A 13,501-nucleotide genomic window follows, 5' to 3' on the forward strand; every position below is an offset into this window, starting at 1 on the left:
GATGATATTCAGCAAAAACTGGAAGAAAACTATGCTAATGGGAGTGGGGCACCGACAGCCCAGTCAGAGGGAACAGCAAAGACCCTAAGGCAGGACTCACAGTGTGGCTGGATGGGTGTGGGCTTGAGCAAGGAGAAGGGGAGTAGAAGGGTCAGAGGAGGCGAGTGGTCACTCAGGAGCCTAGACGGAAGGATTTAAACTATGATCCTCAGTAAAGTGGGGAGTGACTGGAAGTTCTGAGTTCTCTGATAGAACAGGATTACTCTGGCTAGAACAGGATCGGGATCGAAGAGTACACTAGCAGGGGGCAAAGTAGAAACAAGGAGACTGATTAAGAGGCTACCATAATAACCCAGGGGAGAAATGATGAGATTGGTGTAGGCCCAAGTAGTAGTACCAGATGCCATAAGGAATGGTCAGATTCTGGATATACACAGAAGCATTTTCTGGTAGGCACCATTTGGAGTGTGAAAGTAAGAGGAGTCAAGGATGGCTCCAAGGTTATTGACCTGAGCACCTCCTGAAAAAAATGGTTTGCTCTTCATGGAAAGGGGAAAGAGGAACGCTATGGATGGAGAAGGTTTGGGGGCAAAGCTTCAAACAAGTTAAATTTCAGCATCTTTTAGACATTCGGCTGGAGACAGATATCCAGTAGGCAGCTGAATAAACAAAACTGGAGGTTGGAGTTTGGAGAAGTTCAGGCTGGAAATACATATATTTTTATGGAGGAGCGGAACGCGGGGGACTGCCAGACTCCAGCGCTGGTGACTGCAAGAGATCACTTAGGAGGTGAGGGCAGGAGGCGGTAAGAGGTCGCGACCCCGCCCCAGGTGCTCCAACTTTTCCCACTTCATCAGGACTGAAGGAGAGCACAGCCTGGGCACTTGGGTTACTCGTTACTTACACGGTTAAGCCGCTGCCCACACGCCTGGGCGGAGGTAAGCCTTTTCACCCGAGGAGCTGGGATGAGGCAGAAGCTTGGTGTGCCACGTTTGGCATTAAATGGCCCCAGGGAAGCCATTTGATCTCTCTGTCGTTCCGTAAAATGGGCATACTGGCACCCCCAGTAATCTGTAGTAATCTGGGGTCAGTGAGAGAAAGGAGCCCAGAAAACTCTTTTGCCCCTTCCTGCTTCTTAGAGCTCCCCCCAGCATTTTGCGTCGCTTTTACCTCCAGACGTTGCCCTGTCTCCACAAATGCTTCCCCAGCGCCACGCTGGTACAAGCTAGGTGTTCAGGGAAGGCGAGACGGAAGCCACGGATCGGGAGTGGGCTCCCGGGACAGCAGTGAGCCCGGGCAGTCGTCCCGCCAAGGAGTGGAAGGGATGGGGCGCGCCCGCTGCCCTGATACCCCCGCCCCGGCCAGCGCGCCGGCTCCTAACCGCGGACGGGGCGGGGAGGGGCCTCGGCCGGCGCTTCCTCGCAGGGGCGAGCAGATGGAGCGGGCCGCCGCGCTCCAAGACGCAGGCAGAGAGGCTGGCAGGCGCCGCGCCGCGCCTGTGCGGCGGGGACGCTGGCCTCGGCCCCGGGGGGCGAGCAGGGCGCCGCCCGCCGGATAAGCGAAGCGGCTGGACCACGGTACAGCCGCCGCGCCCGGCCGGCCTCGGAAACGCTCCGGGGCACGGCGCCCGGACTGTTTTTGGTTTGTTTGTTTCTAAGAGCGATTCCTTTTTCCCTCTACTGTCGTCCTTCAGCTGTCCGAAGGAAAGGGGAATCCAAGGTTCCCGCAGACGGGCCATCCAAGGAAGATTGTGTAGGGCCCTCTCGGATCTGGAGAGGGCTGGTTGTTCTGGTGAAGACAAACCGGACGCCCAGAACCTGGCGGCGCCGGGTCTCCCCGGGACGAGGACGCCCCGCGGAGAACCCAAGCTTTGGGACCAATTCCCTATGAACGCAGGTGAAATCCTGAGGGCCCTTGCTGAGGATTTCACAGGTTGTTGTAGAAATTCATTAAACCAAATTTACAAAGCATCTTTTCAATACCTTCCAGCAAACAGGGCCTAGCAAGAATGGAGGAATTAATCTGGATGTTGTGGGCAGTGGTTCCTAACCTTGGGGGGGTAGGGGTGGCGGGGGGTGGGGGTGGGGTCGTCGATCTCTTTAGAATTGAACGCAAGCTATAGACACAGGCCCCCAGCACACACTTTGATGCTTGTTTGACGTTTCGGGAAACCCCCCCCCCCCCCCCCCCCCACGCGCGCGCGCGCACACACACACACACACACACACACCTTCTCTATTCCACCTGGAGCCCTGAATGAAAAAGGATGCCTGACGAGAATATGCACAAGCTTTGTGACCTCTGAAGGGGAAAAACAAAAACAAAACATCCAGTTAATTTCACAGGGCTTGTTTGGGTGTTTTGTTGTTGTTGTTTTCTCTCTGTGACAAGTGGACCACGGTTAATCAAGTGATCGAGTGAGTTTGGTGGATATGAAAGGATGCAGGCCTCCTGGGAAGGGAAAGATGCAATTAGAATGGAATCATTCCCTTGGGTTGTCCTGGCCTTTCTAAACCACCAACAAAAATGTAATTAGGGCAAAAATGTTTGGGAAGAAAACTAGCAAACTGGGAAAGGTTTCCTTAAACATAATGATGACAGTTCTGTAATCTTGTTAATTCTGTTCACCAAGAAACTTCTCTGTTTTAAGTCTGAAACTTTTGATGGCCTCAGAGAAGCAGTACATGGCCCTGGGTTTTTTTTGGAGGGGGGGGGAGGGGACAAGAATGCCATACATACTGTTCTAGGACAGCAGCTCTCCACCATCTAACTGGCCTGCTGGTGGTGGTTTTGTGTAACTGTGGAGGATTACATATCTGTCTTATTTTATTTCACCAGATGGAGTAAATGCAACAATATTTGGGGGGAAAAAACATTTCCTGTCTTTTTGTTCTTAACATAAAAAATACTTTATTGCTTTTTTTTTTTTTTTCAGAATATTTTCTCCTCCTCTGGGACACTTTTTGAAGCCTCAAAGCACATTATTTGCCAGGACCCTTTGGATTCTCACAATCGTCCTAACTCTGTCTATAACCAAGACTTGCTGGACTTGCTCCATTAGGGAAACTTGTGTTTTACAAGCTGTAGAAGATAACTACAATAACTAGGGTTTTCTTTTTCTTTTCTTTTTAGAGAAAATTTCAAACTTAAAACACTTAGTATTTATGGGCAATTGATTTTTCTTTTATTACCCATTTAACCATGTCTTTTCTTTGACGCTCATCCAGAGGGACTCTCATCATCCATGGCTAGATCAGAGAAGCCAAAAGGAAAGGTCTTCATCATCTCTAATCTCCATCTCTCACCTCCCTCCAAAGCAGTTTGCAATAAAGAGAACTCACTCCCACATCCTGATCCCTGTTCTTCTTTGATCTTCCCCATCATTTTCTTATTAAAAACAACTGCTCTGTTGCCACCACCACCAGTTGCAAGTTGTCTGAATAACTATTTCCACCTTAAAATTTTAATTTTGAAAATCAAGTCATATATTAGAGTTATTATGCCAAATTTATCCCCACTTGAAAAACAAGGGGAAATCTATAGAGAACAACCCATTAATTTTCCATCGGTTTAAAAGCACTAAAATGCTACTTTTTGAGTATGGGTCTCTGGTTTTCCAGCCTGGCTTCTTTCTGCCTCGGTCACACCACCTGTCATGGTTTCCTGGATTATCTCATCCATCGAACAGTAATTAAAAGTGAGCAAATATTAAATTTCATTTCCACGAACGTAATAAAAAAATTTGCATTCTGTAGCAAGTTCCCAAACTCCAGCCAATGATGCAATATACCACCAAGTTCCAATGGAACAAAATAATTTGCATAAGCCCTCAGATTCCATAGTTGTGGAATTTATAGCTGCTAAAACACATTGCATTAACTCTTCACAAACTAATGGGTCAGACAACTTACCAAATAAAAACATTCATACAAAGGTTAAAAAGTTTATGCTTTAGGTTTTATACTTAAAGATTGTAATCAAATTTGGGAGAAGGGCATTAACATTAGCCACAGTTGAAAAAAGAATGAATACAACAAAATTCTTCGGGGTTTTGTATAATACCTAGTATCTTATACAAGTCCATAAGGGATTCTTTTATTCACAGCTAAATGTACCTCCGTTTTCTGAATTTCAGTGTCCCTAAGGCCAATGATACATTCCACTTGGAATTATCTCCTCCAGGAAATCTGCTCTCATTCTACAGCTTTGTCCAGCCTGGGTGGCTGGGTCAGAAGCTGCTGCTACAGTTCCCTGTGGCACTTTATCCTTCCTCCATCAGAACACTGCCCTTGCTTAAACAAATTGTGAGTCTTCTCTGCTATAGTATAAACTGCACAAGGGAAGGGACCACATGTTTTGTTCAGTATTGTATTTCAAGTACCTGGCACGCAATAGATACTTATTAAATATTTAATGAATTAGTACATAGACAGTAAAATTGGTCATTTGTTTAAGTTTAGGAAAGCCAAATGCAAGAAACAAAACCAGAGATGTATTCCCTCCATCTCTTTCATTCACTCTAGTGAGGAAGCCTCAGGAGTGAAAAGAACACAGTGTAGCAATTGGCTGGTGGCTAAAACCTAGCTCAGATATTTACCAGTATTGGGACTTTGGGTAAGTTACTTAACCTCTCTGAAACTCATTTCCTCTTCTGTAAAGTAAGTATAATAAAGCCCACCGTGTAGGGTTGTCTTAAGAATTTATAAACATATAAAACACCCAACATATATAGCAATCTGTAAACAATTATAATCATTATTTATTCATTAAACGTTTACGTGCCTGTTAATGAGCACTGAGGATACAAAGATAAATAAACCAAAATCCTCCCTCAAGACCTCAGTCTTATAAGTAATATGGCAAATGCAGTAACAGAGACAATCAAAAAGAATTACAAGAGCAATTCAGCTGGAGTGAGGGGTACAATCAAAACAGAAGGGAGCATATGATTAGAACACAAGGTCTAAACACTATGGCTTGTGGGGGTGACCACAAGTGGTTGGCTTCCCATTTAACACAAAGACTCCAACTTACTACAATGGCTGATGAGAACCCATCTAAGAGAGCACTCACACACCCTATTTTCTCTCTGACCTCATCTGCTACTACTCCCTCTGCTCTCTCTTCTTGATGTGCTAAGCACACTCCTACCTTAGGACTTTGCACTGGCTGTTCCCTCCACCTAGATTTTCTTCCTCTGTTTATTCATGTAGCTGCCTTACCTCCTTTCTTGTTTGCTCCAATGTTACCTTTTCAATAGACAACCTTCATCAGACGATCTAAAATTAGACTCTCCACCCAGATCCTATAAAATGTGCTAATTTGTGTTGTTTACTGACACCACCCATCCCTTTCCATATAAGCTCTATGAAGGCAAAGCTATGAGTTTTGTTTCCCAAGGTATGCTGAGTGCCTAGGACAGTGGCTGGCACTTAGCACTGTCAAACAAATGAATGAATGAAGTGTAGTTGGAATGTGAAGTCAGGTCAGGAAGGGGAGAGAAGCAAAGCTAGAGAGATGTACAGAGGCTTTGAATGCTGTGGTGAAGAGCTTAGATTTTTATCTGATAAGGAAGGGGAAGCCATTAAAGGTGAATGGCATGTTCAGATCTGCTTTTTAGATAAGTCACTCAGGGAAAGGGTTTGAAGGGAATGATAAGGATTTGAAGGCAGAACTTCACAGTTAAGAGGCTGCAGCAGCAAGTAAGCTAGAGAGCAAGACAAGAAAGGCCTAAACCAAAAGAACGGAAATAAGAAAGGAAGGGAGGGGACATATCTGAGGTATAATTAGGAGGTGAAGTCAAGCAGGACTTGATAATTGACTTCAAATGGAAGGAGATAGAAAGAGAAAATGATAGAAAGAAATAGAAGATGCTACAGAAAACCTGAGTAGGTTTGGAGAACGGGTAACTGGGAGGTTGAACTACGTGAGGTCTAGAATATGGAGACGGAGAGGGGCATGAAGGGATGAATTCAGCTCCATATAAACCCATAAACAGCAGATCCAGTGTCATTTGTGGAAGAGGAAATTTGGAGCTCCGGATGGAGGTTTAGACCAGAGATATTCTTGCTACCTAGTGATAATTACATTAATTTTAAAAGGAAAACTAATTTCAAACGTCCAAATTGACTTCCCCAAAGAGCAGAAATTAAAATGCAGCAACATTTCTTGTAAGATTTTATATATGTGTGTGATTTCCCCCCAGAGAGAATTAAAAAAAAAAAAAGTTTTTTTTTCCATTATTTAATTGATTCTTACTCCAGACTTCACTTTTTGTTAGGAGATTTTCAGCTAAACTCTCCAGAGAAAATAATAATCTCTCCCCACCCCCCACAAAAAAGTGACCATGTTGGGTTGTGAAATAACTAGTGGTAAAGTACAAAGAATATACCCTTTCATTTTGTAAAAGTATAAGGGGGAAGTTAAAGAAATTCAAAGGCAATATTATATATTCAAAACAAATTTGAGGAAATACTTTCAAAATGACATATAATTAGTTAGTGGAAGTTACTATCACAAGATAGGATTGAAGCAAATTGCTTTATGAGCTTTCCCTTCTCCCTAATCAAACCTCTATATAAATATAAAGCATGGAAGAATGGACAACACTGTATTGTCACTTAAAATTACAGGTAGGAAGAAGCGTACATTGTTTGACTGCAATAATAATAATAATAATAATAATAATAATAATAATAATAATAATGTAGCACCAGCCACAGTGCTAGGCAGTTGTCCAAGCCTTACCTGGTTTGCTCTTGACTTTTAAAAGGAACGGATGATAAAACAAAAAACAGGGCTTAGGCAAATGAGCAACTTGCTAAAGGTCACTTTGCTATCAAGTGATGCAGACATATTTTAAGGGAAGGGAAATTTTTTTTTTTTTTTTTTTTTTTAGAAATCCAATTACTGTAGCAACTTGCCCTGACCTGATGGGCACTATGCGGGCCCAGTATGTGAGACCGTCTGACTGGTTCACAGATTGCTGCTATACCCAGAACCTAGCAGCCCGGGCATTTGGAAATATGTAATATGCATAGTAATTTATTTTTTTTAATAAATAAAGACCAAAGGAATGGGCCATTAGTTGATCTGAGGACAGTCTCCACAGTGTTAGTAAAAACTGTTTTCAATATCCTGAAATACTTTCTTTCTAAAGGTGGACTTATTATTTAGAACTACCGGAGAATGTTTTAAACCCAATAGACAGTAACTAACCATGATAACAATCAGTGAGCGTAGAAGGCAGGTGCCCATTAGCTGGGCCTAGGTTTCACCGACTCACTAGCTCATCCCCCAGTTAGCACAGAGCCCTCTCTTTAACACTTGTGCTGAACTGATTCCAGTCAAGTTACCACGGATTGGAGATGACACGGAAGCCGTCGTCAGTTTTTTCAAACTAGCGCAGTTCCCTAGGTTGCACAACGAGCTAGTTTTGGTGGCCCTTTACCTAAGCTAACGTAATAAACTACGTAGAAGACTTCCCTCCTCGAAGCCAAATGACCAACTCAATGCTGAGAAGATGATGCGCCGACTGCTTTCTACTTTTGATAGCGATTCTAGCTGTTCTTGTAAATCTCAACGTTTTGTGGCTCTGCAAACACAGTTCCACCCTTGTAAAGCGGGAAACGCCTGTTTCCCAGGCCCTGTCCGGAATTCCCGACGAGCAGCCCCCCACCATAATCAAGTGCAACACTTATTTCTTTAGAATGCCTCTTTTTGTTCCTCAAAATCCTGAAGGAAAAAAAAAGAAAAACCCACGCCACCGCTCGGCTGTGAATCCCCAGCGCAAAAAGTGAAAGTGGGCGCGGGGCCCGGCCGCCGCTGCGGGGCGCGCGCCAGGGATGGGGGCGGGTCCCCAGGATGTGGCGCGCGTCACGTGACCCGAGGCAGCCCAATCCGAGCCGTGCCGCGCCGAGCGCGCCGCGACTGGGTCTGGGAAGCACTTCTCTGTCAATCAAAGTTGTCATTTGGGCTAATGCCGCTTAAATGCAAAGTAAAAAGGGCTTTTCACCTCCTTTCGCTAAATGTCGCCCCTGCCTGCAGACATCCAGAGTCACACATCCCTCCCTAGGGACTCCTGGGCACTGTGCAAAATCACTTTCATCAGCCGCTACCTACTTAATGGGCGGGAAAGAGCATTTCCTCTTAGGTGTGTTTCCAGGTGGGCTCGGGAGAGGTCGGGGCCTGTAGTCTCCTGCTAGTTTGCTGGGGAGGGAGCGAGGACCGTTTGCCTCCTTTCTCCAAAGCCAAAGTGCAAAGTGATGGTTAGAGGAAGTCTGAAGCGTTGGGGGCCCAAAGTGCGACCGGCGGAGCCCGGCTATCCCCACCTTTCCCACTTAGACAGAGGGGACCCGTGAACCCCTGAAAACAGGGCACATAGATGCAGACGTCAGCTCTTCTCTTTTACAATATTTCAAATGACTCTAAGTCTTTCCCCCCTTGAGTCTTAATGTTTAATTCAGTATCTTAAACAATTTAAAAGACCCGAGTTCCTACGTTACACAAAGTTTCTGCTCTTTCACAGACTTCTGGGAGGCTTAACAGTAGCTCCTCGGTTTTTACCCCCAATATCCACCGCGAAACAAAAGCTAGCTTTCCTAAACTCAGTAACAATAGAACTGGTTTAATCCACCTCTAGGTTGGCAACCCCCACCCCAAAGCCCTCCTTCACTCTCCAACCTGCCCCTAGGTATGTTTGTGTAATCAGAGACTGATTGTAGCTGCCTCGCCGTTTCTCCCCGGGAAAGCTTAGTTTGCATTCATTGAAGTTGCTTGTGTTTTAGGTTCACGTAGGCGAGCAGAGAAGATGCCACTCGGGAAAGAGCTGGGTTTCCTGCTGGACGTCTTCAGGAGCGGGCTGAGCTGCGCAGGTGTGCGGGTTACGATGGCAATGAGGAGGGTGACGTTGGAAGGTCTTTAAAACGTTAAGTTTGCTATTTGGGGAAATAAATTTTCAGAGAATCAACACTACGGTGGCAAAAAAAAAAAATGGGGAGGGAGGCTAGGATTTTAGTGAAGAGATCAAGACCAGGGTTAGGGATAGTAAGAAGAGTGGTGATTTGGTGCTCTGCTATTGCTTAAACTGTAAACACTGGCAATGCTGATAGTTATCTCTCCGGCAGTAATTATTCGGTATATTAAAACCGGGGAGAAAGAGGGACGTTAGGACTGGTCATTACGGTTTGTTTGAAGGATAGAATTGCGTGTCACCGACTTGTAAGGGTAAATGAAACGCAGACTCGGATACACCTTATTTTTGGAATGTTAGCTTTATATATTCTCGTAATTCATGAAATGTGAAGGGGACGCAAGGGTGTCTATGTTGGCTGAACAAGGGCAGGAGCATTTATGACTCTCCAGTCACGTAAAAGCTGCGCTCAAAGTTTTAAAAAGCGCTGGGACTGTAGCGAGGGAGGCGAGGGGCGGGAGCGGCTCTGGAGATGCGCCGCTCAGCTGGCCGGTGGGGGACGTCTTTAGGAGTACACGGTCCACTGGAGACGCCGTGGGAGGCCAGGGGGTCGAGGTAAGAGGCCGCTACGGGGGGTCCGGCTCCAGACAGGCTCTCTCCCACCCAAGGTCACTGTTGAAGAAGCAATTCCAACAGCGAATGCCACCGAGGTCTGCGTGCATGCAACTGACGGCTCTCGATTGGACTCCATTAGCCTAAATTGCGTAATTAAAGGAAAAAAAAAAAAACACCAACAACTCTGCTCTGGCGCTTCCGCTGGAAGGCTAGCGGGGACGCGTGACAGAGCGAAGATAGCTTCTCCATTACGCACCTTTTCCTCCGAGCTCCTTTATGTAAAGTCACCCTTAAAAAGGGGGGAGGGGGGAGGAAAATTATCAAAATGTTATGTTCTTTTGGACAAGAGGAGAAGAAAAGAATTGGGGGTCCTGACATCAGGTCGAGGGGATTCTCGAAATAGGTTTAGAACTCGTCATTGTGTCTTAAGGTCCGCTGGGTTCCAGAAGGGGCTCATGCAGGGCAAGCTTCCTGGGAAATCTTTTCTCCAACGCTCCTGCGGTCACAAGCACCGTCCTGCTCGTAACTGCCTAATCGCAGCTTTCTCTGAGCAGCCCTGGCGGCACGGGCAGCCGGGGGTAGGAGCTGTAAGACAACCTCCGCGAGCGGGGCTGCGGACGCGGCCCGCAGGGCGCAGGGCTGGCGGCAAGCGAGCCCCGGGGAGTCCGGGTCGCGCCGTCCGCCCCAGTCGGGTGCCAGTGGACGCGTCGCAGAAGCCTCTGCAGACCTTGGAGCATCCCGAAGGCTTGCGCTTTTTTTGGCCCGGAGAGAGGAGGGCCCCTTGTCGAGAGGATTAGAGTGCGCTTCTTTTCCCGCCTAGCACACTGCTTAACTCCTGGCAGACGCGCACTTCCCCTCCCAGGTTTTGAAAACCAGAGAGATGACTCAAACTCGAAAGCGGCGGAATGGCCATCTGAGCTCCTCGCACAGTCTCATCCTCTTTCCTCCCACCTCCCTGCCCCACCTTCTTTCAGGTCCTTGGTTCCCGGCTATATAGGTTAGGTTTGGGCGGAAGAGGGTCTGGGCAGGTGCCATCTGAGGGTACTTACCTGGTGTTGTCAAGTTCTCCTTGGGGTCAGGGAGCCACGAACTGCCTCTCCCCCACCCCGATCACCTGGCTGAACTTATTAACTGGCGGTCTCGGCGCTCCTGGGGACGATCCCGTAGGGTTTTTGTTTCCTTTTTCCTTTTCTTTTCTAGCGGAGCCTTGGGGGGGGGGGGGGGATTATTTTTTTTTTTAAGTTTTAAACATTTTGATGTATATAGAAACGAAAAACAAAATTTCAAAACGGGAGGAGGGACCAAAAGGAGAAAGTCTGACTTGGAGTTGTTCTTAGCAGTCTGCTGAAACCACACCACTGTGCAGGATAGAGAGGAAGAACGTTTGAAGGGAATTGGTTAAGTAAAACCTTTAGCTGTAACGTTATAAGAAAGACACAAGTGGGGGAAATAATAAAATGCACAGTAGATACACCATGCAGATGATTTGGGAAGCTCTGCTCCCACTGAAAGCCCGGCGGAGAAAAATTATTTGCTTATTCTCACAGTATTACATTTCCCTTTGAATTAAACTATTTTTCCTTCCCATCAGCCAGCTAGACTCGGTTTCTTAATTAGGAAGCACAATGAAGTTTCTCACAGATGTAGTCAGCCACAGACTCTGATCCAAAATAATAAGTATAATTAATTTTAGAGGACATCTTTAGTTTATAAGGCCTGAAATTAAAATATGATGTTTTTTAACATTGTGGTACAAAAACACAAGGAAACATATTTGCTTCACAGTCTTATAGTGACACCATTTCCTTCCTCTGTGTTGAAAAAGGCTTTCAGTCTGATATGGCCCCCATCCTCTCTCACTCCAATGCCTCTTTACTCAAACTCGATTTCTTTCTAATCAAAAAATATCTTAGGAAATTCTACTTTAAAAATATTTCCTGATTTTAAAAAGTCAGCAAGACAGGTTGAAATCATTTAAATACCACATTGTCTTGGACAGATCACACAAATCTTTTTCTTATAATCTCAGTCTTATAAAGAATATACTTAAGCAGCTGTTCATTTAAATACAGTTTTTAAATATGCATAATTTAACCTGAATAAATATTGCTAAACTTCTGGTGCACTGAAATATAAGCACAAAGGTCAACTTCTCTATAATAGCTGTCAAATAGTCTCTGGTTCTGCTTGGTGAAGTGAAAGTTATTTAGTGATTGATCATTTCTAAATTGAATACACAACATCAAGACAAATTATTAAGTCAGAAGTCCAAATATACCCAGTTCCTAATTCTTATGGTATCATGACTTTTAAGTTCTCTATGGTAGATTAAAATTTTGTTATTGTAAAGCACTGGAAAGAAGTGTAAACTTAACATGTTTTCTATAGCATTCAACTACTCCACTGACAAAAACCAAAAACAAAACCTATATGGTATGGACTGGATTTTGATGTATGCGATGATTTCGAAATTTGGTTTTGAACAAACTTCAGCCTCTGTGCAAGAATAACTTACCTTTTAGTAGATCTTTATGGCTATTTTAAATAAAAGTTTTTAAAAAGTAAACACGAAGAGGGAATATTACAACATGAAGTCTATCTTCTTGGGAGTCTGTACCCATTAGAGTCTTTGGGCTCATAAGTACATTTTGTTTCATAGTGATAACATCTCTAACGGGCACTTAGGGCTGATAATATCATCTTCTTTCGACAGAGAGGGGACTAGACGCCTCTGCTTCTGACACAAATTAAATGCTGTTTCTGTTAAATAGGCTGTCTCTTGGGTTGGAGTCACATCAGGATTTTGGGTTGCCACATTCAAGTAACTAAGAAAACAAACGCTGGCCTTGCCAATGCTGCTCCTAATTTCTCTGGCTCTTTGATGACTCTGTGGTCCCATCTCTTACCTGCATTGTGCTATACGTTCTCATTATACATATGTAGATTACTGCAGAGTTCTAAGCAGTAAAAATCTTCTTGATGGACAATCTAATTTAAATGACAAATGTGTACTGAACACATACCATAAGGGGTAAGGTAAGAAGAGGAAAATGAGGAACCCAGTCTTTACAAATAAAAATGCCTCACAAATAAACGTAAGGTACTGGGATGGGTCACATTACTTTCTTGGCAAATTATTTTAATAGCAGTATTTAAAATTTTGTACCAAGTAACTTCTAACCGTCTAAATGTGAGTTTTGTCATATATCATAGAAAGCCTTAAAGTGTGGGCCAGGATTACATATGTTTAAAAATCATTTCTGTCAGTTTATTCTCTCTCTTTTTAATATTAGGTTATTTGCTTAATTGTCAGTATAATTTTAATCCTTTCTAAACAAAATTACTTATTTGCTCTTTGCAGCTAATGACATTTCTTGATTGAACTTGATTAAGAGTCTCATCCTATTTGGGAAACTGTCTAGTCTTGCCTCCTTAACTGGTTATAGGATATGATACTGCATTTAGGACTAAAGGTTCCCTAAGTACCACTGTCAATCCACTTAGAAGCCTTTTTTAATGGAAGTACGTTGGAGAGGTTGTCCTTAGAAAGCTTGTCCTCTTAGATTCACAAAAGGGATTTTGAAGTATTTCTTTACTATTGGAAATTATAAAATAATTCAAGGCAGTACGCATTATTGGACAATACTGGAAAATAAAAGGAGAGGTCTCTGGGCTTTGTAATGTGTATCTAGAGGAGAGCTTCCAGAATATGTAAAAAAAAAAAAAAAAAAAAAAAAAAAAAGGGACCCATACTGTCTAATTCAGTAGTACTTCATTGTTCTGCAGTTAAATGTGTTGGTTTCTTGCCCTTTAGAAATGTACCTTAATTCCAAGGAGATTTTTCTTTCAAGATTTTAGCCACTTTTGCTCCTTTAAATAGTTCTGTAAACAAAGTTGCTTGTGTAAGCAATAGAAGGCTTTGTACACCAAGTGGAATGTCTTTCAACAGTTGCCTGGGTAAAATACGTATGGGGT

At 44.2% G+C, this 13,501-nt stretch overlaps 1 long non-coding RNA gene across 2 annotated transcripts; it reads right to left on the bottom strand.

Moving 5' to 3' along the window:
- Positions 1-9,253: 9,253 nt before the first annotated feature.
- LOC121029843 (uncharacterized) lies at positions 9,254-11,807 on the bottom strand. Of its 2 annotated transcripts, XR_005789930.1 has the most exons (3): positions 10,576-11,807; positions 9,783-9,815; positions 9,254-9,666 (listed from the first exon to the last, which is right to left on the bottom strand). It is a non-coding gene; the product is annotated as an uncharacterized LOC121029843 (long non-coding RNA). The 2 variants fall into 2 exon arrangements; XR_005789929.1 differs by lacking the exon at positions 9,783-9,815.
- Between the last annotated feature and the right edge of the window lie 1,694 nt (positions 11,808-13,501).

This window comes from Herpailurus yagouaroundi, unplaced genomic scaffold, assembly GCF_014898765.1.
Source record: "Herpailurus yagouaroundi ecotype Mexico unplaced genomic scaffold, PumYag 139, whole genome shotgun sequence".
Classification (NCBI taxonomy): Eukaryota; Metazoa; Chordata; class Mammalia; order Carnivora; family Felidae; genus Herpailurus; species Herpailurus yagouaroundi.